Consider the following 26,138-nt stretch of genomic DNA (forward strand, 5'->3'; position numbering starts at 1 on the left):
CTACTCAATACTTCTACAGATCCAGACAATCTGCGGTGAGAAGGGGAGCACTTCTGCTTACCAGTTTCTTTCCAAAGCCACGGAGGGAGTCAACCATGAAGATAACCTCTACATGTAAGCAAAGGCACTACATCATGAGATCATGTAGTTCACGCCTTGAAAAAAAAAAGCACCATCTCAATTTTCAAGTTCACAGTAACAGAAATACCTTTCAAATTCATGGACTGATAGCACTGATAGCAGACAAACTTCTTTTAAATGCCCTGAACAATTTGGTTTCCCATTTCAAGGCAACAAGTTTAATTCCTTCTTCTGTTTTATGTTGAAGAGAAGCTCCCCTAATTAGGCACCAAGCCTAAAAAAGGCAGCCCACCACATTGCCCCAGTTGTTAACTCTGAGCACTGGCAACCACTGCTTACAGATCTTCTCATGGTGGAAAAGGGCCATGCATAAGAAATTCAAATGTCCAAATAACTCAAAAAAGTACTACTTAATACAGTATATTCAAGCATGGCTACATAAAGTAAGCAAGATTAAACACTATGGTAAAGAGAAGAAATTAAGTATAAACATATTTTCCCTTACAACACCAAATGGAAGTCACACTCATTTAAGCAAATATTTTGCTATATTGATAGAAGCCAAATACGTGGGGTCTTTTTTTTTCCAAAGCCTGCCTTTAGTCGTTGCTTGTAAACCACGGTGCTTATTTTTTGTTTGCTTCATACAAAATGACACAAGAAATTTGTGTTCACCTAACACTATCAATGAAATGCTCTTTGCTTTTTTACAAGTTGTTTGCAATGAACATTTTAGCCCTCTCAAATGGTGAAGAATACAATCAGCCAACCTCTTCGTGCATGTCCTATGAGGATACTCATCCTCAGTAAAAACAAATTTCACTAGCCTTAGTCAGCAAGCTGTAGTGGCATGTAGTAAAACTACAATACACATGAAAAACTTACAGACTTGCTAATTGGTAGCAAGATAACAATACAATATGCTCTCTGAAAACCACCCAAATTTCCCAAACTGCCTTTGAATAGCTTCTCTTTTTGAACAGGAACTTGATGCTTCACGTTCAATCTGTGCACATCACTTTCTCCTTCCTCCCTAAATTATAAACATTTTTCTTACATTTACTTCTTCTGAGATTCAGTAGTGACAGTTTCCTCCTTACACTCCTACATATATTTTGCACAAGCTGTTAAACAGAATTAGTCCATGCTTCTCTTTCATATCAGTCACCATTGGCCAAAAATTTTTCTGCAGAATTTGGTATAGAAGAATCCAACTGACTTCACAGCTGCAAAAGCTCAACAACAGTCAGGCTATTAAACTAAACAGAAAAGCAAAGTGTTTTTAAGTTATACTTGACCATGCAGTTGAATGCAAGGTTGTTTTCCCTGTGCTCTGAAGGAACCTAATTCACAGACTTTAGAGAAATTCCAGTTTTGACCCTTACCAGCTGGCAGCCAGGCTGAAGAAAGGTTTTATGGACTATGGTCATGCAGACCCTCCAAATGGCCACGAGAAGCATTTACTAGATGAAAACAGGTCCCCGGTGGCTAACAGCAAAGGGATATGAACACAGCCATTTGGAAGACAGGTTGAATGTGTCCAGCATAAACTCTATGCTGCCTTTAACTACCATAAGAGAATCCTTTACAAGCAGAGGACCACTAAAACATTGCCTGGTGTCACTTCATTGTTGCACTCTGCACAATACAATAACCCAGGTTAGTTCTACAGGATACCATCAGCAAGAGGGCTGGCTGTGACTTTTACCTAAATGTGGAAAGAGATTATTTATTTACTTGAGCATAAAGGTACTCCTAAAATTTCACGGCAAATCTTTATTGCAAATTCCCCCTTATCATTCAAAATCAGCACGAACAAGTTAGAATTACCTAGAGAAATGAAACTTTGCAGTTTTCACAGACTTAGCGAAGAAGAAAGATTGATGTAAGCAAATTCCCCAGCCACTGCCCAAAAGGCAAATTACAACCTGATAATTTTTTCACTTGCAGTTCTCTAATCATCTTTAGTAGTGAACAGGAACAACCATTTTGAGATAACAATCTAAACTCAATGTTTGATATTTTAAAAATTAAATAAAAATACTAGAAAAGATACACAAAGAAAACAAAGTGAAGTGACACTGTAAAACTTCTAGATTCTGGAAGATGAAATAATTCAAGTCTGAATGTCCTTCCTTTACCACGTGCTGGGACCACATGGCAGAAGGAGCAAAATCAACATGTGCAGTATTTGAAACCCATGCCACAGAACAGACAAAAATGGTAAAAATAAAGAATAAACCTATTATGCAAGTGCTGATTTTTGCATATGTTTAAATCTGGAGGCACACTACCACTTCCTGCAGAGCTTTCTGCCAAGTACAGAATCCACAGGGAAAATGGCACAGTAATGACGCAGTGTGAGAAGCCTATCTGGGACAAACTTAATGCTGCCCGCCATGCGGAGGGTGCACTTCCAGGAATAAAGAGTTAGTCACCCTGTCTACCTCCACCACTCATCTTTTCATCTTCTGCATATTCTGCTCTGCAGAGACAGGCATTCACACCTACAGGATGCTGCTAAGTCATGTGGGGACATGTCATGCAGGGAACTGCTCTTCTACAGAAAACTCCTGCAAATATTATGGACATCCCACTAAGATATCCTTCTTTACGGGGATTCCCACAGGTGGTTTTGCTATACCCCGTTCCTGAATGCAAGCACCAATCTGCTTCTGCACACCCTGACTTTTCTCACGAAGGTTAGAAAGGGGCAGAGAGCATCTTCTTACATTCTTTGCATATACTGTGAGCCATAATTAAACAGAGGAATGATTAAAAATATTGGTTTAGAATCACAGATTCATTAAAGTTGGAAAAGATCTCTAAGATCATTGAGTCCCACCATTAACCTGTCCACAACCACTAACCCATGCCTCCAAGTGTCACATCCACTCACCTTTTGAACATTTGCAGGGATCATGATTCCACCACTTCCCTAGGCAGCCTATTCCAAAGCCTGACCATCCTTTCAGTGAAGAAATTTTTCCTAATATCCAATCTAAACCTCCCCTTACACAACTTGCGGCCATTTCCTCTGGTCCTATCACTTTTTACCTGGGAGAACAGACCAACTCCCTTAGATATAGAAACACCTACTAGTTATAGAAACCCTTTCTTTTTTTTTCTTTTGTAAAGTAAGTTTCTCTGTGGAATTGTGATTTACGCTGAATGCTGTAAACATTTCTTGTTAGCTCACTCCCAAAGCTCATTTCAGAGTGGGATAAGATCACATGCATCTATCCCATGAAGCAAATGAATGAGTCATCAGTCTGCAAGTTAAACAACAGACAGAATCATAGATTCAGACCAAGGTAGGAATAGTAGTGAATGAAACAGCAGGTTCTAAATTACACCTCTGGAGAAAGCACCCTAGGACAGCAACTCATAAACATATCTGCCTAGCCCAGCATGAAAAAGCATATAGAGAATCCAGTGGGACACTTCAGAGAAAAACTCCATGGAATTCAAGGGAGAGGAAAAATCTCCCTGAAAAATGTTTGAAGCAGTTAAAGAAATTCAATTACAGCAGCATACACCTCTGTAACTAACCTAGTCAAGTCTTGTATCCTATGTTCTTGCAGGCTGGCATAAAGATTATGGACTAGGAAGATGTATTTTTTACACTGATTAAGTAATTCTAAACAATTTATAGTGAACTCTATGAGTTTTGCTCCTACTAAGATCAGTACAGTTTTCCTCACAGAAGAAAAAAAAAATAGTGCAAATGTTTTCTCATTTTGTGTTCAAGTGGTTTCTTCTTTGACTAAACAAAGACAGCAATCTCAAAAAATGAGATAATGTCTCATGAACCACACTGGCAAAAAAAGGCTCAAAATCTATCTGTGCAGTTTTGCTGGTCTAAATGCAAATAATCTAGGTAATAAGTTTAGATTTCTACCAAAGCAACTGAAAGCAAAACATGTCCTCAGAGATCTATAGCCTGATTAGTGATGGTAAGCTGAGATAGCACAGCCCCAGCTGCTTGATATTACACAAAGAAAGAAGTGGGCAGGTTCAGAGAAAGCTGCACATATTGGTTTCACTCCTATTCACAATTTACCCCTACTATCTCACCCACTCTCTCTTCACCAAAGCATGAAATGACAGTTGCTTAGATTTAAGCTGTTCAATATTCAGCTATTGCCATCACAGATTACAAAATAAATTAACAAAATGCCACCATTCCACATAGTAATTCCCCAACATCATGCTAGCCCTATGAATCTTCAGATGTTTTGCTCTCTTCCTGAACTCTTCTGCTCTGTCTCCACCTAACCAGCCACAGCACCTGCACTGTGTTGCAACCACAGTTCCTTCTTCCCTGTTCCAAGGCAGCACTGAGGATTGTTGTGGGTGCAGTACACATCAGGGGTATTTTCCCCCAAAACCTTCACCTGCACCTATACCTCACTGAGCATTGCATCCAATTAATTACCCCCTTGGTTACTGCATGATACAGAGGTCATGCCTACCACTCTCTTGTAAACCCTATCCACAGCCAGTGCACAACTGGCTGAGCTCAGTGAGAGACAGAAAAGAGAGCAGGAAGTAAGGCCTTCAGGTCTGCTCTTCAGGAAACTTTCCCACACGGTGACTGCTGGCTCAAGTGCAAGATTCACAGGTTTAATTTTGGTGGTTCTCTTCCTGCTAACACTTTATCCCAGCCACGTTGCAACATACTGTGCACTGACTGCATCAGTCTGGGCAGAGTGAACATGCTCTAAGTATCTGGCTGAGAAAGGTGAGGACCTCATCAAGAAAAATAATACCAAAAATTAAGAGAATTTTATTAAGAGATTGAGTGCTCAAAACAGGGCAGTACAGGATGATATGCCACTTAAGGACTTGCAACATATACCAGCATATTCCAAAGAGGGAATACTACTAAATTTTTATTTTGATACCTCCAAACCCATGATTCAACAACTCAAGAGGAAGATAATTTTGAAGATTATTAAGACTACAACTCTTCTTCTCCAATCTGGAGCTGCTTCTTCACTGACTGATTTTTTAAGGTAGCTCAGTTCCCATCTCTGTTTCATGGCTTCTAATTAGCTTATTTCTTATTTTAAGTATTTACAGCTTGGGAATAGAAAAAGTAAAGGGATAGGTGCTGAGCAGAAGGAACAAAACCTGTCTGTGCAGGATAAAAACTCCAGGAGATGGACCACCTCACCTGCGGTCAGGATGGAAAGCAGACTGGGAATGTCTCCTTCCTGCTCATGAAAACATAAGTGGCTGTGAAAGATTGTCTTCCCACCAGATTGTGGCTGCATCACACCTACCACGAAGTGACCCAGAGCACCCCTGCAACACACACAATTAAGTTCTGTCAAGCCTCTACTGACCACCTCTAGTGCCCAGCACATGGCACACTTTAATTTAGCATTAGCAAAATACCAATAGCCCCTGGAGAGACTTGGATTTAATTCTACTCCAAAAATATGTTCACTGTACTAGAAGCAAAGCAGCATCAGTGAATAATAATTATTAACTGTCAGCTCTTTGAACATTTTCATAACTATACCTAATGTCTTAGAAAGGATAGTTCCCCTTTCCCAATACGAGTGCCAGAAACAGCATTTTTCTAAAAACTGTCAGACTGCAGATGTTAACTCTACATTTCCTTTCTAAATTGTACAGATTCTGGAAGCAGAAGAAACAAGAATTCAGTATGTAAAATTGCAGTTCAAATATTTTCAGCAGCCCAGCAAAATCCTGTTTCTGCGAGTTAAAAACCAAATCTGCTCTGAGGCACAGCATGTACCTCATGGCAACAGTGTATATTTATGTTTCTGCTTCCTGGGAAGTCACTGCTATGTAAAAGGGTATGACTGCCTTTACAGGTCAAGGTAAAAACCTATTGTCCTGAAATGTATGGAAAATGGAAAACAGATCTAGCACCCTAAATACAAAGAGGTATCAGAAGGGGTTGAGAGTCAGGAGACATCACCATCGATTTACACAGTTTAAATAGCACAGTCAATGCCTTTCTTCTCCATGTGACTTCATGTTTTTCTTGCTTTTCAGCCCTTTGGAAACCTCACTCACAAGGGAGAAGATGTCACATTTCCCCTGGAACAAAACTGGCTTATGACACATTGTATAATTCCAAAAATACATCATGCATTAATTTGACACACTCCTGTCATCAAGACCTTAATTTCTAATATGTTCTTTTCCAGATAGTATGAAAAAATTTCTCTGCCTCACTTCAAGAGGGAAAGTGTCTTCCTGCTCATCCCAAGGTCCTTCACATCGGAGATTCCCAAACCTCTGAGGAAGGTCTGCTTGAGTCTCTTCTTGAACATACTATGTTCTCCTCCTAGCAAGTGACTGCTAGTGAGCTGCTTTTCTCAGCCAACACTTAGTATTTTAATTCCTATCATTTCTTGACTAATTTCTCCCCTCTTTTTCTGTGCATTAGTTTTTCCCCCTACTCCTGTGTTCCCATTAACTCTTTGCTTTCACCTTGGTTTTGCTTTCAAGACCCGTGTGTCCCTCTTTTCCTTTACCACCAGACTATCATGTGTGCTACAAGTTATCTCAAATTCTGCAAAGAACTACAGTCATGACTTCTGTGCTGTACTCTAGAAGTCTACGAGTGCTGTCTGGCAATTGTTCAGGTAGAACCCCAAAATTTAAGTGGAATATTTTCTGTAAAATAGATGTGCTTCCGCTACATAAACTTTATGCCCTCCTACCTTCCCTAGAATTACAGCTGCTTCTCTCTCAGTTGTAAAAAGGTAGGGACAGAGACAGGATATATGGACACACTGAAATGCTTTATAATATCTTCTGGTGGACAATTAACTGTAGTCTGTGAGCCAGAGAACTGTAAGAAATCCACCTGCTCACAACTTTGCGACCTTCTGGTGAATTTTAGAAGTTATACACCAGTTCAGGTAAGTTGCCATTTCATCTGCCCAGCAGACCTCATCTGGTTAAATATTTCATAAATCTTGCTGAAAGCAGAATCATATTGGCAGACTCTGTATTAAAATGCAACAGACCTTTTTTTTCTGTTACCTATAATACTGAGCTACCCCTGCAGTGACCTAAGATAAGGAACCAGTGACTAGGGAGGGGGTGAAGGCACAGCACTGTCAATGCCACTACAGGTAGTATTGTCACAATCTGACCCAGCTGTTTTTACGTTATCTCCCTCATTGTACATATTTTTCTCACCCTGTAAGCCCAACTGTATGCACACACAAATCAAATGATCTAATGCTGAGTTTTTTTACAGAATGTCCAAAATTTTTATTCCCTGGTTTGAGTTTGATGATACATAGAATAACATGAGTCTGTCCCAAAACCCAGAAAATCACTCCAAACTGTAAACTAATGTTGCTGACATCAAATGTGTCTCTCTAAATCAGACCTAAATTAAAATATCAAAAGGAAAGATGCTTCACAGAGATAATAAATTCTGGTAATTATTTTTCATAGCCTTCAATACACAGTCATTTGCACTTGTGAAAGACAATTACAAAACATTACTCTGACTTTATGCATCACCAAAGCAAAACAGTGAATTTGATGTACCAGTGTACTCCCTTTGCACTGCTCTCTGTGACTCTGCAGAGTCACAGGGAAAAACATAAACCAATATTCATAATTTTAAAGATTTCCTTTCTGTGTCCTCTGCCACTATTTTTTTGTTCAATCCCTTCATGGTCTCACCATCAAAAATCAGAGCACCATTTACTGTCACAAAGCTGCATATCCTGGACATCTTGGTTTTGAACCAAGTTCCACAGATGGGTACATTGCCCAAGAGAAAGCAGCCTGGCTCAGCTACGCAAGAGAATAGCAGGCAGGGGATAACAATCTTAACATTAAGGGCATAACAATTTTAATATTTCTGGATTCAGGTTTAGGAAAGAGGAAGCAATGGCAGGTGCTGTTAGCTGCAAGGGACACCTGAGGAGTCACTCCACGGCATTGCACACACGAGCCAAGGCTGATCTTACTTTTCCTTCCCATATACCTGGGCAAGCAGCCAAGCTAAATGCACACAGCACTGGCATGGAGACTCAGCTCTGAATGTGCTCTTTATACCACATACATTGGTCAGTCTGACCAAAACCACCTGTTAATTCTGCCCAGTACCAAAAAAAATTAACAGAGCTAAAGCATCACTGTCAAGTTGGAGAAAATGACCCTGACTTGGGTGAGCAGCTCTAGCAGAAACCAAGGAAAGACTGGAAGATGTGTCTTCTTTGTTTCAAACATACTCATGTCTTTGACAGTAACTACTGTTTTTCTGCCAAGTTTGCATAATCCTTTGCACAACAAGATATGTTTAACACATGATCTTTTAATGTATTTTTTAAAAAAAGAAATACAAATATTTCTGCAGCTATGAAGTTTAAAAAACTTCAGAGTACAGATTTTACTCTGGCCTACTTCATTACACACTTCATGTGCAAACTTATTACAGGAAAATGTTACCTAATTAAGTTTATTATGCTTTGTGGGTTTTTTTGGTTAATGTATTTAATTAAGAACTTCTCAATTTATGTAATTTATTACGGCATGACCATTGTTAATGAAGCTCACAAAAGGTACTGTTGCATAAATTCATGCAAAGGAGATGAAGCAGAGCAGAATGAGGGATTATGTCCTCAGACTTCTGAAGCCAAGAAGCCTGAAATAAATGCAAGTTGTGAGTCTTTGGAGCAGACGGTGCATTTATTGTAATTATTTCAGACTGCATGCTGATTGGAAAAGATTAACATAAATAGGAGCTGTTATTGCAGATGTTTCTATTCTTGCTAGGAAATCCCTTGAATATAGGAAGCACAGAATAAAAATGTGAAGATGCAGTACTACAGAATCGTAACTTTTGTTCTATTCTTTTTTCTGTTCCGGACAGAAGAAACATAAATAAGGCTGTTCATCTTCAGGACTTGTTACCTCAGTAACATGACAAAATATCTAGATGCAACCTCATTACTCAGCAGTGAGCGTTTTGGCACATGTCCTCCTCCCTTCTAGAAGTGTCCTTAGACTGCATGACACTAGGTCACCCTCTGGAGGCTGTATGGCCTGCAAGTACAACCATAGTTGGTGCAATAAAATCCACAGCATTTAAATCCTTGTTCCCCTGTTCACCACAGCAAATTGGACACATAAATAAGCCACATGTAATTCTGATATTTCCAACTTCCTTTCTACATTAACCACTGAAAAAATTTCCATTCGGTTGGGAAAAAATACACAAACCTCTTACGTTTGAAAATTTTCCAAAAATTAGAAATTGATGAAAATACCCAAATATAGTACTAGAGGTGTTTATAATACCTCTCATCATATCTTCTGATTTACTTCCTCACGTCTCATAATTTGTTTTCTTGTCTCCATAGGATCACAAGACACAGAAACCAAGAATTACAGTAAATGACTCAGGGCAGGGCTTTTTTGACTGCAACTTCAATCTGTTAAGGTCTATCACTGCAACACTTTTTAAAAGAAGAATTATACAACTATTCAGCTCTTTGGTTATTTGTGGACCAGCTTCATGCAGTATCCTTCACACTCGCAGAGATCAGTATGAGTCAAAGATGCTGTGGTCAGTACAGTGTCTGTCTACAGGCTGAACATTATTTCCTGGGGTTCTGCACTAAACTTGAAGCAAAAAGATCATATGGGCCTGTCCATACACCAGCAGAAATGGAGATGTATGTACACTATGTTTGACAGTCTCAGGACAGTCAGCTACACCACCGTGGGCCAGACCCCAGAGCTTCCCCAGAGCCTGAAGCCCCAGAGCAAGCCTCAGCCCTGTGCTTGCACTATTGGTGGTTGTAGCAACATTGCAGACCTAAACACAGTTTTCTTGGTCCAGGAAGAACATCCGCTGCTGCCTAGGACTCATTGTGCCACAAGGCCAGTGTCCACCAAGATGCACCCAGGATGCTGGGCATTTCAGCTGCCCAACCCTGCTAGCAGATGGCCCAGGCTCCTTCCGAAAAGAGATGAGGCTATTGAGGAGGATGGTCGCATGGCGACCAGCAGCTTAAACGCTGCCAGGAACCAGAATGCTACCAAGCACGTCTTTCTCACAGCACAGACACTGCCGCGGCGCCTAGCTAAGACAGCTTTAGTGACAAACTCCACTGACAGCACAGCACATCTCATACTCTAGATCTGTCCCTTTATTTCAATGTTATGAAACAGTATCATCAACTGCAGCTCAGGTACAGCTTCAAAGTAAAACGTACGAGCGCAAAGCAACAGTCTTCTCTAACATTTACAGAGCAACTTTCAGCGGAGTGGATCTCATGGGATTTCTTAAGCCTTGCCAAGCCAACTGTATAATGCCACAGGTTTTCACAAGTCTAGCTAAGGGCAGAGTTTGGGTCTCCATACATATGATTTCTTCAATTCACTGCCAGCTGGCAGGGGTCAAACACTGACAGAACACAGAAGCAATTCTCCATAACAACGCTGCAGAGGAAGGAAAGCACGACCTATGGGAGTGCCAAAGGGAATTCACCACAACTGCCAGGATTTGAAAAAGAGGGAACAAGCAAAGAAAAAAAATAATAATAAAAAAATACTGCTTCCCCAACACAGTAGGTTGCAATAGAAATTCTACCCTATTTTCATGGGGGAACCAGGAGATTTATGGGCACAATTACAAATTCTGCAAATCCTTTCCAAAGGACTGTCCTTCGAATGACTGAAGCAAGATCCCAATCTCCCCGAATTAACTACATAACAGGGCTCAGCAGGAATTAAATGCATTGTATGACTGTCACTTCTATCATTTTGAGCAGAATCTTGTTTTAGTAGCCTGTCAGATGATAAGGGTAGATATGAATTCAACAGATAAATACTGAAGTCCCAGAAACAGTTATTTCAAGTATTTTTGTATTGCAAGGTAGGAACAATACCACACTTCTCATCTGGAAATATGCTGTGTTCAAATCAGTACGAATAACACCCATTGTTAAGGTGTTTTCATTACGATTTTGCGTAAGTCTATAACAAACTGAGACTATGCACACTGTGGACATAAATCTACTATGGCTTACACCCACATAAATCACAGCAAATTCACCAAGCTTAGACATGGGTTTACATCAAGTCTTTAAATATGAGGACTGTCAAGCAAAAAAAGAAAAATAAATCCACAATACTGATGTTTCCAAAACAAATACCAACCTAATCGCAACCTCAGTACAACCCTGATCTCAGGTCTGAACCTATGCACATTCCCATGGTTTCTCCTCCTTGTAAGAATCTGTCTTGTAAGCTCCTTCTCTGTCAGCTCCAGCACAGGTACAGGAGGGCCAGTGCCAGGGATGTGCACTGAAAGTCCTTTGGTGCCCTGCTCCATGTAACCCTCAGCCCACACGAAGTGTTCAGCTGGTGCAATGGAAGAGTCCTCTGCAGCTGGCAGCTCTAAGAGAGGGGGAAACAACTTTTCCTGAAAGCAGCAGCAATGAAAAAGGTAGAAAGACAGTAAGATAAAAAGAAAACAGTACAAAGTTTAGGGACTGTAAACATTCTCATTAGTATCCAAATATTTGCAAGGAAAATGACACAAAGTTTACTTTTTATTAACTCATTACAGTGCTATGCTATAATAAAATATCTCTCCACTCTTGATTGGGAAATGCTTTACTTTTTTAAGCCTTTTTAAGACTTTTCTATCACCTGAGAACACTTTACCTTCTTATTTAGAATGGACATTTTCCCCTGAGAAAGGAAAAGCCTATGCAGCTCCCATTTCAGACCTCCTAAGCTTCTTCAAAGATTTTTTTCTTTGTTGTACGAACATCTCTAGTGGACTTTGTTGTTGGAACATCGCTTTGGTTCAGAGGAAAATTAGAACAAGGTTTTAAAAGTACTGGGGAAGAAAAACAAAAAAAAAAAAAAAGGGAGAAATGTCTGGCAAGTAAAACATTTTAAACCCACATTGCAAAATGCCACATGGGACTCCCCCATTGCTGAGAATATTGAAATCTCACCTACTCACCCTCCCCTAAGCCATGCCACTCACTAAGGAAGAAGAATTGAGCATTTTTTTCTCAGTACAGTTTTGGAAAAGCCTTCCTGTAGTCCTGAATCACTGCCTTGAAGGCTTTATGAAAACCACAGCAATTAAAACCCTCAACTCACATTAACAATATTTTAAAAAAATCAAACAGTGGTATTTTAGAGTGCAGTAAGCATAATTAAATTTGGCAGCAGCAGGTACAGAAAACTTGCCATCATTCTTTTTACACCCTGGACCAGACACCCATCCTACAAAGAAACTCCTCTTTTGTATAAAAGCCCAGCTCTTGAACAGACTTTTAAGGGAAGCCTATTACTGCTAAGAGCTGTGAGCCCATCACCCAGATGGCCAGAGACTGAGCTCCTGTCCAAGATGCTTCTCTGGATGCATTAGGAGTTCCATGACTTGTCCTTTGAACCAGTGTCCATGTCTCAGCCTTGACAAATTCTTATGTCCTGTGCACACCCAGGAAATCCATTTTCTCAGGGCCCAGCAAAATGCCTCCATCAGGGATGCCAAGAAAGTAGATGTGGGCTTAGCAAGGACATGCTTTAGCATTAGCAGCATGTTTTATCTTTTACTTCTCACCAGAAGCACAAATCTTACAGGAAATGTTTCAGCATGTTCTGATCTTTCTGCCCTTCATCTCTTCAGATGAGCCTTCTTACACAGGTATTTTATCTGGTACATCCCTGCCAGCTCTTATAGACAGCACTTCCCTCTCGTGCCATCCTCCAAGCCTGACACGCAACTCCGAACCTCTGCCACATGTGATGAATTAGTTCTGACAGAGGCTGGTGTTTTGCTTGGTCTGTTTGTTTGGGGTATCTTCTGTACAGGCAAGGAAATGAAGTTCACCCTTCAAATGAACCAAGGGTCAAACCCCTAATGAAAAATTAAAGGCTTTCACCATTACAGGGAACTACAACACAGCGTAAGGAGGCAAGGTGAACTTCACCATGTCCCACAGAGCCCCTGAAGAAAAGAGGTGTGCCCCAAAGCTGCGGCCTGATGTGGTTGTAGGTACAACATGTCCTTGCGGTGAGGAGGCTCACAGGAAACCTGCAAACACCTACATCCTTCTACAACACTAACAATGAGACAGCAGCCACACTGCTCCTGTCAGGCAGCGGGGCACCTGACGTTCAGCCCAGTGTTATCTTTGCTTGTTAGCACAGCCATAATATTCTCCTTACGGCACCTGAGGAATACAGTGTTTCTCTCTAATCTGAAAAAATATGGGCTTTGGCACAGGAAACAGGTTTCAAAAGATGGGCTTTTTTTCCCCCGCTCTGATGTGAAAATGTTGAAAAGATACTGCAAGTATTTGTACTGCATTTGTTTTGGAAGCGAAGACACAGGTTACTCGCTTTTAATTTCCTTTTTCCAGGTTCATTCTTTATTTAGTAATAAATATAAAAATTCCTCTGAAAAAGTAATATATTCAAGACTAATAAAATCCAAGTGCAAAATATTTTTAGAGAGCAGCTTAGGTACAACTATTAAGTTGTCAAATAAAATCATCTAGTCTAAGTTATACCGGAGAAGGGTCAAAGTTAATAGCTAACTTCTCAGATTGAAACTGTTTCGAGGAGCAACTCTTCTATCCAAGATGCTGCTGGGTAACTCCAAGAACAGTCAGGGATATGGGTGAAAACAGTGAACCTGAGTAGTGTTAGTGTTAGCAAGAAGTTCACCTCTCTCCAATCTCCAATTTTCACTACCACAAACTTTCCACCTCTGCAGTCAGCCTACCTCTAGATTAACTGACCACAAGCTCAGTACCTGTAATTAAAAACAAACATGCCTTTTTTTTTCCTAGATGGCAATAATGAAATGTAGTTCCTGATAGCTGATCTTTAAAAATTCAATCTCTGTCAGCTGTGGTATTTAAGGTCGCTAAAACACTACTCTATCAGTGCCCTTTACCTGCAACTGACCGGTGCAAAATGAAGAAACAACGTCAGAAGGGCTGAGACCAAATGTTTTTAGAGTCACGTTAACTCCTCATACACGCATCTGAATTTACAAAAATGTCAGTTTTACTACAATACAGCTATTTATTAAATTCAGCAGTCTTTTTTAACCCCTTGCTTTAAATAGTTTTAGAGGAAAGGCAATAATACTCTTTAAAAAAATAAATTAAGGAAACTATGGATGCATAGGAAATGGAGGAGGCTACTTGGAGTAGCTAAACGAATGGAAAAACACGTGGTCATAGAATCAGCCTTTAGTTCCCCAATGCTTTACATTAATGAAGTACTGCTCTGCAAGCCTGATAATATTTTAGTCTCCCTTTGCAGATGCCCAAGCATTTACTCAGTATTCAAAGCTGCACTCCATAGCATCTAGAATCAGAATTTAAAACTAGCAGGCTCAGCCTGCAGATTAAAAAGTGCTTCGGTGAAAAAAGAACCAAGACACATTAACTCCAGGCAACAAGACTCCTTTTGGGACCCCACAGAACACCAGAGTTTACCTGCTCTGCAACTCCACAGCAAGAGGAAAATCAAGATTCTGTCCTTATTCACCTCATGTTTTTCTAAGGACTTCCCAGCTAACTCAAATGTCCATAAACTTTTTAAAGCAATTGACATATCATCAAAGCATTGCTTGCCAAGTCATGCATGCCACAGTGCAAAAAATACTCAGATGACAGTGCATGGAGAGTGTTTCTCTGAGGGAAGACTAAGTTCTTGTCTCTGGAGAACAGACAAGGTCTGTAGAAGTATGTTTGTGGTGATACAGCCACACGGAAAGTCCAAATTGGAATGGTATTTTTATACCTGAAAGTAATGTAAAATATATTTTATTGGATCTGATCTGTGGTCAGATTTCATCTCAAGAAAGATCCCCAGCATGACAGCTTTTCGCATGGAAAAAATAAAGATACATTTGTGAGCTGAAATCAGTGACAAAGGTGTAATAGCAAATATTCCTATGGCAAGCTTGTGAGAAAGGGCCATTCTCAGACAACAAAGCCTGAATAAGAGAGGGTACATCAATTATTGCTGCACAAACCAAACTGAAAGAACAGCACACAGCTGATATGTTCATAGCTGTTCATGCAGCATGACAATGAGAAGGGCTGAGATGGTATTAGACAACACAACAGTATGCATTCAATTTTTAACAGATTTGTACTTTTTTTTTTCTTTTTTGCTCACAACCAAAGGAAGTTGCAATGCTACTGACACTGCGCAGTTGACTGTTGTTTTTCAATTTGTTAAGAAAAGTCTACTATAATTAAGGACTTGCTTGGCCTCTGTCAATTTTGTTCCACACTGCTGCCTCACACTTGTTTAAAGAACTGAGAAAAAAATTGTTGAAAATGTGGCAGATAGTGGAAAAAAAACCAAGTGTTAAGCTTGTCTCCTTCAAATTAGGTGTTATTTGTACAGATGGAGCACCTGCCATGACTGGCAAGAAGAACAGTCATGTTGCTTTGCAGGAAAAATTTTTAGATAGAAAGTTATTGAAATACCATTTGTATCCATCAGGATTGTTTTCTGAGCCAAAGATTTAGGTTTCTTGCATATCTAAATCCTGTCAAGTCCTACTCTAGCAAAATACTTGTTTATAGAATCACAGAATTGTTTAGGTTGGAAAAGATCATGAAGTCCAACCATTAAATCAGCACTGTCAAGTCCACCACTAACCCATGTCCCTAAGTGTCATATCTACACATCTTCTAAATACCTCCAGGGATGGTGACTCAAACAGCTGTTAAAATGCCTGATAACCCTCTCAGTAAAGAAATTATTCCTAACATCCACTGTGCATCAGGGCTGCCAATAAGCATACCAAGTAAATGATGAAAACGATGAGCAGAATACATATACAACGTTTTCTGTCAAAGGCCAAAAACTGTGAAATACCCTGGAAACAGAGAATGACCAACACATTTTCTCAACAGAAGTTATTAACCTTTCAATAACAACAGTTTGCTTATAACTAAGAATGGGATCAGCAATCTGGTCTGTAGAGACATGACATGTCAGCTTTGCAGCCTCAATACATACAGGGAAAGGATTGCCTGTTTACTGCATGCTGTCATCCATGTGCTGCTTTTCAGTCAGCTGAGATGTTCTTATTCTATTTGGATTGGTGTGCTTTGGTTACATGCAGTGTGCAAGAAGTGACAAGTAAAGGTCTGAGAAATACTGTGATCTGAAATATGGGGAGTTGTTTCCCTCTAAGTTAGAAGATCCTACAAAACAACAATTTCCCACTTGTATCTCATTTTATAACTTGATGTAGATAATTTCTTTGAAAAAATATTCCAGTTTGGGATCTCTCAGCTTTAAAAGATAGGGGATATCCTTGCAGCAGCAGAGTGAAAATTGGTACTCCCACCCACAGGACAGGACCAGGGACACCCAGAGAACAGCAAAACCTCCAAATGAGAAGCAGACCTCTGATACATGCCTTCTTTTTTAGTGCTTATGCAGATTGGGACTTACACATATTGAAACAGTAATACTCCGTGACAAACCTTCTTAAAAATAGACCATTCAAAAGTCACCAACTCCTATCTCAATGACTCGGTGTCAACAAAGGTGAAAACAACTGCAAAAAGGACATTTAGAAACACTCACACTATCTGAAGGTTGCAATGGTAGTTGTACTCTGTTAAGTTCATTTCAGAAGAAAAGAACTAAGGGTCTTTCTCTCTTTTGACACTACTAACAATAAAACATGGGAATCAAGCTAAATTTTAAAGACCATTTACAGTACGTCTAGGAAAAAAATCCTAACCCAAAACCAAACCCAACTCTAGCTAAACTTACTATAAGAAATGACCCCTGGATTTACTGATTCCCAGTCTTGTGAACAGTCTTCTGCCTTTGAGTATCTTCCCTCTTCTGAAGCTCCTACATTTGCACATACTAATTTTAAGATTTTTGTTCTTGGCAAATACCATTTTTGCCATTTCAAAATTAATCTTCGGAGTAAAAAAAGCACTACAGAATCTGTTTTTAAAAGTGTGAGAAAAGGTTTTTTGGAGTTTTTGCCTTTTTCTTTTTCTTAAGGTAAAATTGTATTGAAAACAATACAAAAACACCGTTAAAAGAATTAAAAATAAAATTAATTGAAATGGAAATCTAAAGAGATTGTGACAATTTTCATTGCCAAACACAGAATAAAAATGGGTTAAAAAGTCAAGAATTAAAACACCAATAGTTTAAATTTATTTTAGTTTTAATGTTGATAAGCTGAAGTTTCATCAATAAGATATAGCAAGCAACTTCATACACAATTTTTGTTGCAGTTCCTCTTTCAAGAGAAAGAAGTATTGGCCTGTGCTCTTAAAGGCGAGGGAGTACTTGTCTGAACTCAACACTATTCACCCAGTGCTTTTCCTTCTCTTCTAACTATAATGCTCTTACAATGCCAAACACCATGGATTCATTTGAATGTCCAAAGGCTTCACCCTTTTGCTGCAAATTATTCACATGCACTTAAAAATGTATACTTTGTAAGTATTACAAGAAAACTTTGTATGAAGCAAATTCTGCTAAAGCGATACACATTTGTAATCTAGGTGAGGGAAACAGCCCTCACACACTGTTCACAAGCCCCACTAACTCCCAGTGCAGGCATATTAAACACCCAGTCATTCAACCATTGTAATGAAATGCTGAATACTCATGATCTTTACATATGAAGTAACTTTACTTAGAACAGTTGCAAAAGTATGCAACCCAGTTTTGGTAAACTGCAAAAAAATACTCCCTTTAAAATCAATGCCATGATTTGGTGGAGAAAGCAATTTTAACAGAGGTAAATGATAACACCATTAAAAATAACGTCCACAAATTATACCTCTTAGGACAGACTGCCACCTTAGACATGCCATCTTTAAAAGCACATGCCCTATTAACTGAGGTTGTGCATCAGAAGGATGAAGCAGAAACGTGAAGTGACCTGCCAGGAGAACACTGTGTCAGACTTTCACAATTTGAGTAAACTACTGGTTGTTATGTAAGTGCCACAATATACAGATTCATACAGATAATGTTTTCCAATTGAAAACTCCATGGAAATTTAAGTCCATCCCCTGACCTTTGATCCCTTCCTGTCCACCTTCTACTTTCTTTATGCGTTGTTTCCCTTTTCTAACTTTTTAAAATTCTGTTTGTCTCTCCTTTTACTGTCACTTTATAACTGGACTTTTCATTTATTGTTCCTTAAATAATTAAATAGACTCCATTTGCTTTCCTGCTTCCAAGTCAGAGTAGCATCCCACTTATGTGCTATCACTCACTTCTATCACCTTTCATTTTCTCGTGTTAGCATATCTTTATAGTGCTATTTGGCAAGCACAGATTAACTTTCTTCTTCTTCCCAAAGGGTAAGTTACCAGCTTTATGAAACTGTCATTAATGAAGTGCCAAATTCTTTAAAACACATGTTAACCACCTGAATTGACCCTGAAAAGCAAAGGTAAGCCTTAATCAAGTACATCAAGATCTGCAGTGCCAATATTCATCTCTGTTTAAGTAAAAAGACCAATTATTCAGGTCAACGTATCTCTGAAAAGGCCTTTTACCAGTCCTATTTCCTCGAGAGCCATTTTTATCTACTTTCTGTCTGTGGAGTTGAGATGGAAAAAGCCAAATTCAATTCCTCAGCAAGGCTTCTAGTCTCACTCAAATTGACCAAAACATCTTTTCTGAAGGTCCATGGCAAACCCATGGCACAGTACGGAGCTGAGCCAGAGGCCTATGGCACAACCCCACCAGTCACCCCAACCTTCAAGAGTCAAGCTACATAGTTCAGCCACGACCTTTCTCCTTGCTGTCTTCTATTTCTCCTCTATTTTGAGAGCATCTGGCCTTTTTCATCTGTTCTCATTTGGTTCCTCTCTTTCTTTCATCCCTACAAAAGTTCATACCCTCCAGAGAAAGAATACCATTTTAATTCAGCAATCATTGCCTTTTCCTTGCTGATGGAAAACAGAACCCAGGAGCTGCGCTGATCCTTATGGTAAAAGGTTTTCCCCATGCCCACTGCCAAATTCAGTCAGAAATAAGCCAGTTTTTGAAAAAGATCTGCTTGCTGAAGGTACTCAATGGAGCATTTAAATATCCAGGTGGAGAGAGATAAAAGATACTTTCTTGTTCAGTAACAGTAAGCATTGCTTTTATATTTCAAAGTTCAAACCAAGTGTGTAAAGCAAGCCAGTGCTAGATACAAATGCTGTAAACAGTGCAGGTCATCAATGGCAAATACAGACACAGCCACCAGTTACCCACAAAAATCCCCATGAAGCTCGATCATACATCTTTAATTGTTGTGAAATAATGAGATTCTCCTCTACAGTGGGTTCAGCAATTGTACATCTGAACCATGAGCTCTGATGAAGCAGCAAGTAAAACTGGTGCCACATCATACTCTTTTTTTCCTCTGGGATGCACCCACAAATCTGCTGTACATCCAGACTACCAAACTCACCAGAAAGACGGAGGCACAGAAACTACTTATGAAAAGAGCTGGACTTAAACTAGAAGCAGAGATTAAATTCACCAGAACAACCCTAAATTTGATGCTACTTCACCCACAGGACATTGGATCTAAGAGCAGAAGGTACACCTTGTTCATGCATGTATTTGCAGACTGTAATCCCTATTAAAATACTTATTGAATGTGCCGAGAAATTCCTATATCCTTTTTGCTTGTACTTTCTGTAGACATACTGACATTTGATTCATACAAGACTGAAGTGCTCTACTAAAATTGCACTTTCTGGAGGTTAGTTTTACTAATAAACAAAATATAATTTTAAAATGCTTGGCCAAACAAGCCAAAGTAAATGCTACATATTCCATGAACTCAAATAATTTATTCCTGGCACAAAATACTGTCATTTTAAAAAAAGATTCTGTTTAACATTATTGTAAGTTTCTAAATTGTTCCATAAGAGCTTTCTCTAAGCTTACAAACAAATTTACACATTTTTGCTAGCCACAGAACACTAATTTAATCTACATTCTCTAATGAGGGCTGATCCAAAGACCATTCATGCAGATGACAAGGACAGTAGTTATGTGCAAATCCTGTAAATCATCAGGATGCAATATTCCACTCTGAGAATAAGTACCTTCCTTAGTTCATCTTCTGATTAACTGAAATGGTAACAACAAATATTTCTACACATATTCCTCCGTGCTTAAATCATCCACTTCATAAAAAAGTTTAAAACCTTCCTGCCAGTGAGCCATGTATCCTTGTGTTACTTCCATAAATATTCCTAGTGAAGTGACAGGAAATATCCTTAAAAGCAAGACCCAGAAGTACCTTATTATTTAGCTGAACATCTAAAGGTGCTTTTGTAATGAAACAGTACATTTTCTCTAGCTTTAGACACCTGAGTTAGCACTTCTGAATACAGTGGAATTTTATAAATTTCAGTTCTCCTGCCAAGAGGATATTTCTTGAGCTGACATATCATGCACTTGCTCTGTTACTCTAGTTACTCTAACAGTGTTTCAGTGTGAAGAGGAAGAGTTTCCTACCTCCTAAAAGATTTGAAATAGAGCCCAATAAAGCACATGGAAGAGACAAATCACAAATGTATCCTTAAGTCTTGCTATTCAGTTTATATATGGCAGAGCTCTCACAGACTGTATTAGCTCAGAACTGGATCCAGACCACAGACTTATATGCCTATTAAATTATACTTCTTTTTTGATTAGTCTCTCATTTGAGGCACACCACATTCATTTTTGATAGCTGCAGGTACAATCCTCCTCCTCATTCACTCAGGCACTGATCTGCAAGATGCTGAGCAGCTTCAACTCTCCCTAAGGCAATTGAAAACTACAATCACACACAGAAGCTCATTTTAGTTGGACTGAAGTCAGTGCAAATTTTACAGCGGACCTCAGGGAAGGCAAGATCAGGGTTCATTGACCCAACCAGCAATAGCTAAATAAATGTAAGAGATCTGGACTTAACCTCACATTCTTCTCTTACTAAAATTCAAGACATCTCATTAGCACCAATGAGCACATTCCTACATAGTGTCGTACGCTGGAACTCTCTGACAGTGGGTTTGGTCCTGCTATCTTGAGTCGTCATGGTATTACCCGTAGAAGTAATCCCACAGAAACCCACAGCAACTTGCACAAGTAAGGGCTGCAGCAATCACACTGTTATAATTAATTCCAAGCATTTTTACTATTTAGAAACTAAACTAGAAAATTAGACTCTGAACATAACAAAGGTTGTGCAAATTAGTTCATTCTACAGCTTACTTTCCCTCTAAATCAAACTAGAAGCCCACTGTGTGCCTGTCCTTTCTAATTAAATTACTAAGAACAATATCAGTGGGTAAGCCATATGAACACTGTGGTGTTCTATATCAAAGCCTTCAAGCTACCACATTCAGTAGGGCATGACGCACACCTTGCAATTTAAATGTACAAATTATTAGACAGATTACTACAAGAAGAAATTTTTTCCCGTTCATTTTCAGCATTCAGAAAAGGCTATCACATCGGAGTTTTCAGCTCGGAAAGAGGTAATTTTCCTTTCCTTTCCAAATCTGTAACATTTTCTCATGGCAATTATTTTTTTTAAATAATTACAGTAATCTCATAAGCATTGCCTTATTTTGTTATTTTCATATACATGTAAATACCTCTGGGATTACTTCTTTGAGAAGAGCACTAAATGTTGTTTGCTTGGTTTTCATTCTGAGTCTTTAAGTAGAAAGTTTATTTATGCTTTTCAAGTTATTTGGCTGTTTTTATTCTGTAATCACACCATTTCTGCTATCTAGGGACAATCAGAAAGACTGGGTGATAACCTGCAGCCTGAATTACTTTGACATTTTCTATCAGGCACTCCAAAATCTTCTAATTTTTGAAGGTAGAAGCCAAAAAGGAAAGAATTCCCATTGGCACATCTGAGGCATTTTCCAAATTTTTGGCGAGGGAAATTCTGGATGTGTAGCTCGCCAGAAAGCCGAGAGAAGAGCCCGCGGTTCCCACAAACACCGAGTACCCAGCACCCAGTTGTTACAAGCGATCCTGACATTTCTGTCCGGGCTTTAAGGTCGCTGCCGTGCACCGCTCGGGGCGCCGGGACGGCAGCGGGACCCCCGACTGCCGGTCCCCGCGCGGGGCCGGGGGGCAACACATCCCCCGCCACGGCTGCGCCCCGGAGGGGGGCATTTGCCCCCCGGGGAAGCCCCAGCGCCACCCGCTACGGTCCCGCCCGGTGCCTCGCCGTGCAGCGGGGTCGACGCAGCTCACCTGGGCGCAGCAGGCACCGCCGCTGCCCCCGCTGCTGCCATTTGTTGCTTGCGTTCGGAGGGAGATGCCCCCTCCTCCCCATCGCAGCCACAGCCGCCTGATCCGTAGCAACTGGTCTTGGTAGACCTCAAAGTGGAAAAATCCTACGGCAACACACACGGCGTCTTCCCACCCCTCTCCACCTCCACCGCCCCCTTCCCCGCCAGCTCCGCTTCGCGCTCCGGCCGCCGCCCGCACACTGATCGGCGCGACCGACCTCCGGCAGCGCGCCCCGCGCACGGCCGGGGGCAGCGGCCAGGCGCCCTGGGAGCGGAGATATATGGGGGGCGCTTTATTTTCCTCTCGCCTTTCTGATGCCGCTCCGGTACGGGACCGGGGGCCACGGGTCTCAAATCCCTCGTTTGCTCCCAAGCGAGGGGGTGTCAGCCCCCTTCCCGCAGCCTCCGCCTCTTCATTCCCTCCCCATCCCCCGCTGCCTCGGCGGAGCTCCGACCCCGTCAGCCCCCAGCACTCACAGGCACCCGAGGTTCGCCAGCACGGGCAGGGGGAGAGAGTATCTCCCCTGGCCCTCGCCGATCAGTGCCAGGCAAGGCGGCACGGCACGGCACGGCACGGCATGGCACGGCGGTAGCCCCTCGGCGGCAGCACCGCTGCTCGCCTCCCCCTCGCTCCCTTCCCGTGGAGTTTCCTCCCGGCGCTGCCGTCCCCCCAGCGCGGCCGCGGGGCCCCGCAACTCACATCGCGGCGCGGCGCCTTCCCGCAAAACTTCGCGGCTGTTGCCCCCGGCTGCTCCGCCCGGCTCCGCTCCGCTCGGCGCAACAGGCAGCGCAGCCTCACCTGGCGCGGGGCCGCCGCGCCATGGGAGCGACGGGCGGAGCCTGCGGGCGGCGCGGCCGGGGCGGCGGGGCCCGGGCACGGCCACCGCCCGCCCTGCCCTGCTGCCTCCGCCGGGCGGCTGTGCTGCCGCGCCGCCGCTCCCTCCTGCCCCTCCGCTGCGGCTGCGGGTACGGAGGGAGGAGAGAGCGGGGCGGGGAGGGAGCGAAGGAAGAGACCTCCCTCTCGCTCCCACGGCACAGCGGGGAGGTGCTGGCCGGGGCGGGTGATGCTGCCCGTCCCTCACTGGGGCTGACGGAGGGCTCTCACCCTCCAGCTCCGCGGGCAGAGTCAGGGCCGCCCGGTGGAGGCCAGTGCGCGGGCACAAGCGCTCTGTCCCGCGGGGTGCCGAGGGGCAGAGAGCCCTGCCTACCGGGAGCACCGCAGCGGGCGCGGGGTGCCTTAAGAGGGTGCTTCTGCTCCCCCCAGTGCCCGCCAGCTTCCCCAGCAAAATACGAATAAGGTTAATTGTTTTGCCAGTCTGAATGAACAGCTGTCATTGCCAATGTATAACACTTTATTCGGCAGACTTGTGTATTGTAGCACAGTTCACCTACAATAGCTGAACTTACTCTGCGCCGATCCTCACCAACTTTTTGCCTTGATCCAGTTATTCAGACCCTGCTTTGGGTTTACCACGGTTCTTACCGGAGCGACTCAATTCTCTGAGAGGTGCTTCTGTGAAATGTGCTGTGTTGCAGCAATTGCGTGGACTGTCAAAACAGAGATTTGAAGGAACATCACCAGCTGGTTCCCTCTCTCACTCAAACGTGCATTCTCTGTTGTGCATTTTTCTATTCTGGCTCTGCAAAGTAAACTTTCTATGCATCTCATGCAGTAAAGAATTTTGTTGCCTGTCTCCAGGTGAAATCACCCGGGTAGATGGGTTTTAGAAAGATCCATTTTTGCTTGGTAGCTGGTTTGCTTTAAGGTTAAAGCTGCCTAAGAGGCTGCATGGAACAGAAAATTAATTGGCTTGGATTTCCTCTGTTTGGTTTTTTTTGTTGTTATTTTTTTGGTTGGTTGGTTTTTGGTTTGGTTTTTTGGGGCGTTGTTTGTTTGGGTTTTTTTGCCTCTAACTATACAAAGTGGTTTATCTCCATATAGGCCGTTGTTAAAAAGAAACTCCTAAGTCAGAAGGACCTGTACTGTGGCCACATACAGGTGGTCTTTGGAAGGGGGGGGAGGAAAACTTGAAACTAATACATTGCTAAATACCATTTTCCATCTGTGAGTCTCTACACAAGTAAATATTTACCTTCCTGAGTAATATGTCTGAATGATATTAGCAAGATAGTGTAGGAACAGGCCTTTGTGTTATGTCAAAACCTGCTCTTTTTGCTCCTAAGAATTATTGCAAATTGATTTATGAACACTTTCATCTATGCCTGTCGTTTTACATTCTTATTAGTGTAAGAGGAAATAAAAAATGCAAAGAAACTTGATAAAAATCACTTTCATCAGTTCCTTACATGTTTCTCTCACTGACTGACTCAACCCAGCTTTGAAGACATAATCAGTTAAAAAACAAAAGCATAGTACATGAGCATGCATTTCTACGTGCAGTGTGTTGGATTGTGTCACAAAGCCAGTGAAGACAGACAGAAGAAGCCATGACTGAACTACCAGCCTTGTATTATCTGCAATGGGAAACAATTTTCAGACTTTGTGAGCTTTACTCCTTTAGCTGAAACTGACTCAGATTCATTTTAATACAATAGAAAAGTATTAATCATTGCTGAAATCTCAAATCCAAAATCTAATGTGCAGGAGCCCTTTCTTAAAATTCAGTTTGTGCTCATATTTGTACTGTTCAGTATATAGGTATCTGAGAACTGGGTATAGCACCCAGAATGGATACACTTGGTTGCTCATCCCTGCAGTACACCATATGACAAGCATTGCAAACCTCCTTGGAACAACTTACTACTCTTAAGTATTTTTTAATGAAAAAAAAATTAGCAGATCTGCTTTTCATTTGACTCAACAGTAAAAAAAACCAATCAACCAAACAAACAGAACAACAATAACAACAACCAACCAAACAAAAAAGAGATTAAATAAAAATGCGGTAATTTCCCTTTAAAATTGAACCTCTAGTTGTAGTTTGTGGAGTGAACATAGTTAACATAGTTAACTATTATAGCAATAAGAGACAACTGATCTTAGCTTGCATAACTTAATTTACTGCATTAGCCAATGACGTTATTCATCGTATTGATTTGAGTGTGATTGTTTGTGTCAAGGGAAAAAGAACCTCACAAAAAGATAGAAATACTTATTTTTGTTGTTGAAATTGCACCTTATTTTGTATTTTTAGACCAGCTGCACGAGTAGCTGGTTTGCAGGCTTGTATTCAAAGACTCGCTCCTGAGAGCAGCTAAACGTCTACAGCTTCAGTTGAAATTAATGGGTGTTCAGTATATCTCTGAAACAGACAGAAAGTACTTTTTCTGGAGGAAAATTACTATAAAGGGATGCACAGCAACTTGCTGTTAAAAATGTCACGGATTTTTAAGAACTGAAATACTGCTGATGTCATGATTGTTGTGTGCAGTAGAAACACTATATTATTATTCCAGGTGGAAGAATCTTAGGTCCTAGAACAAACCTACTAGCAGATTTGCTGACTAGCTTACTGGCATCGCATGTCCATTTTACATAAGTAGAAGTGAAAGGATTAGTCCTCTGTTAGGAAGGAGTATGAGTTTAAAGGATAAGGAGAAGGTAATTTGATTGCCCCCAGATAAGAAAAAAAATGCTAATACTCGTTGACTTCTACACATAGTTATTAAAATTAGGGAGCATAAAATAATGGGGGATACCAGATGGTTCTTCAGTTTCTCTCATAAAATAATTTTGATAAGTGTTTATAAATATTTAGGACCCAGTAGTACCAACCTTTA

At 41.1% G+C, this 26,138-nt stretch overlaps 1 protein-coding gene across 2 annotated transcripts in view; it reads right to left on the reverse strand.

Annotated features, from left to right (window-relative positions):
* The window catches only part of LRRC3B (leucine rich repeat containing 3B), a 44,559-nt gene extending 21,205 nt beyond the window's left edge, over positions 1-23,354 (reverse strand). Inside the window, exon 1 of one of the 2 annotated variants that reach the window (XM_051789069.1) lies at positions 23,098-23,354. The gene's annotated coding sequence lies outside the window, so the exon portion shown is untranslated. The remainder of the gene's footprint in view (positions 1-23,097) is intronic. The other variant, XM_051789070.1, reaches the window with a different exon arrangement.
* Positions 23,355-26,138: the final 2,784 nt, after the last annotated feature.

The sequence above is a fragment of the Manacus candei genome, unplaced genomic scaffold (assembly GCF_025592945.1).
Source record: "Manacus candei isolate 608988 ecotype Guabito, Panama unplaced genomic scaffold, ASM2559294v1 h1tg000026l, whole genome shotgun sequence".
NCBI classification, from domain to species: Eukaryota; Metazoa; Chordata; class Aves; order Passeriformes; family Pipridae; genus Manacus; species Manacus candei.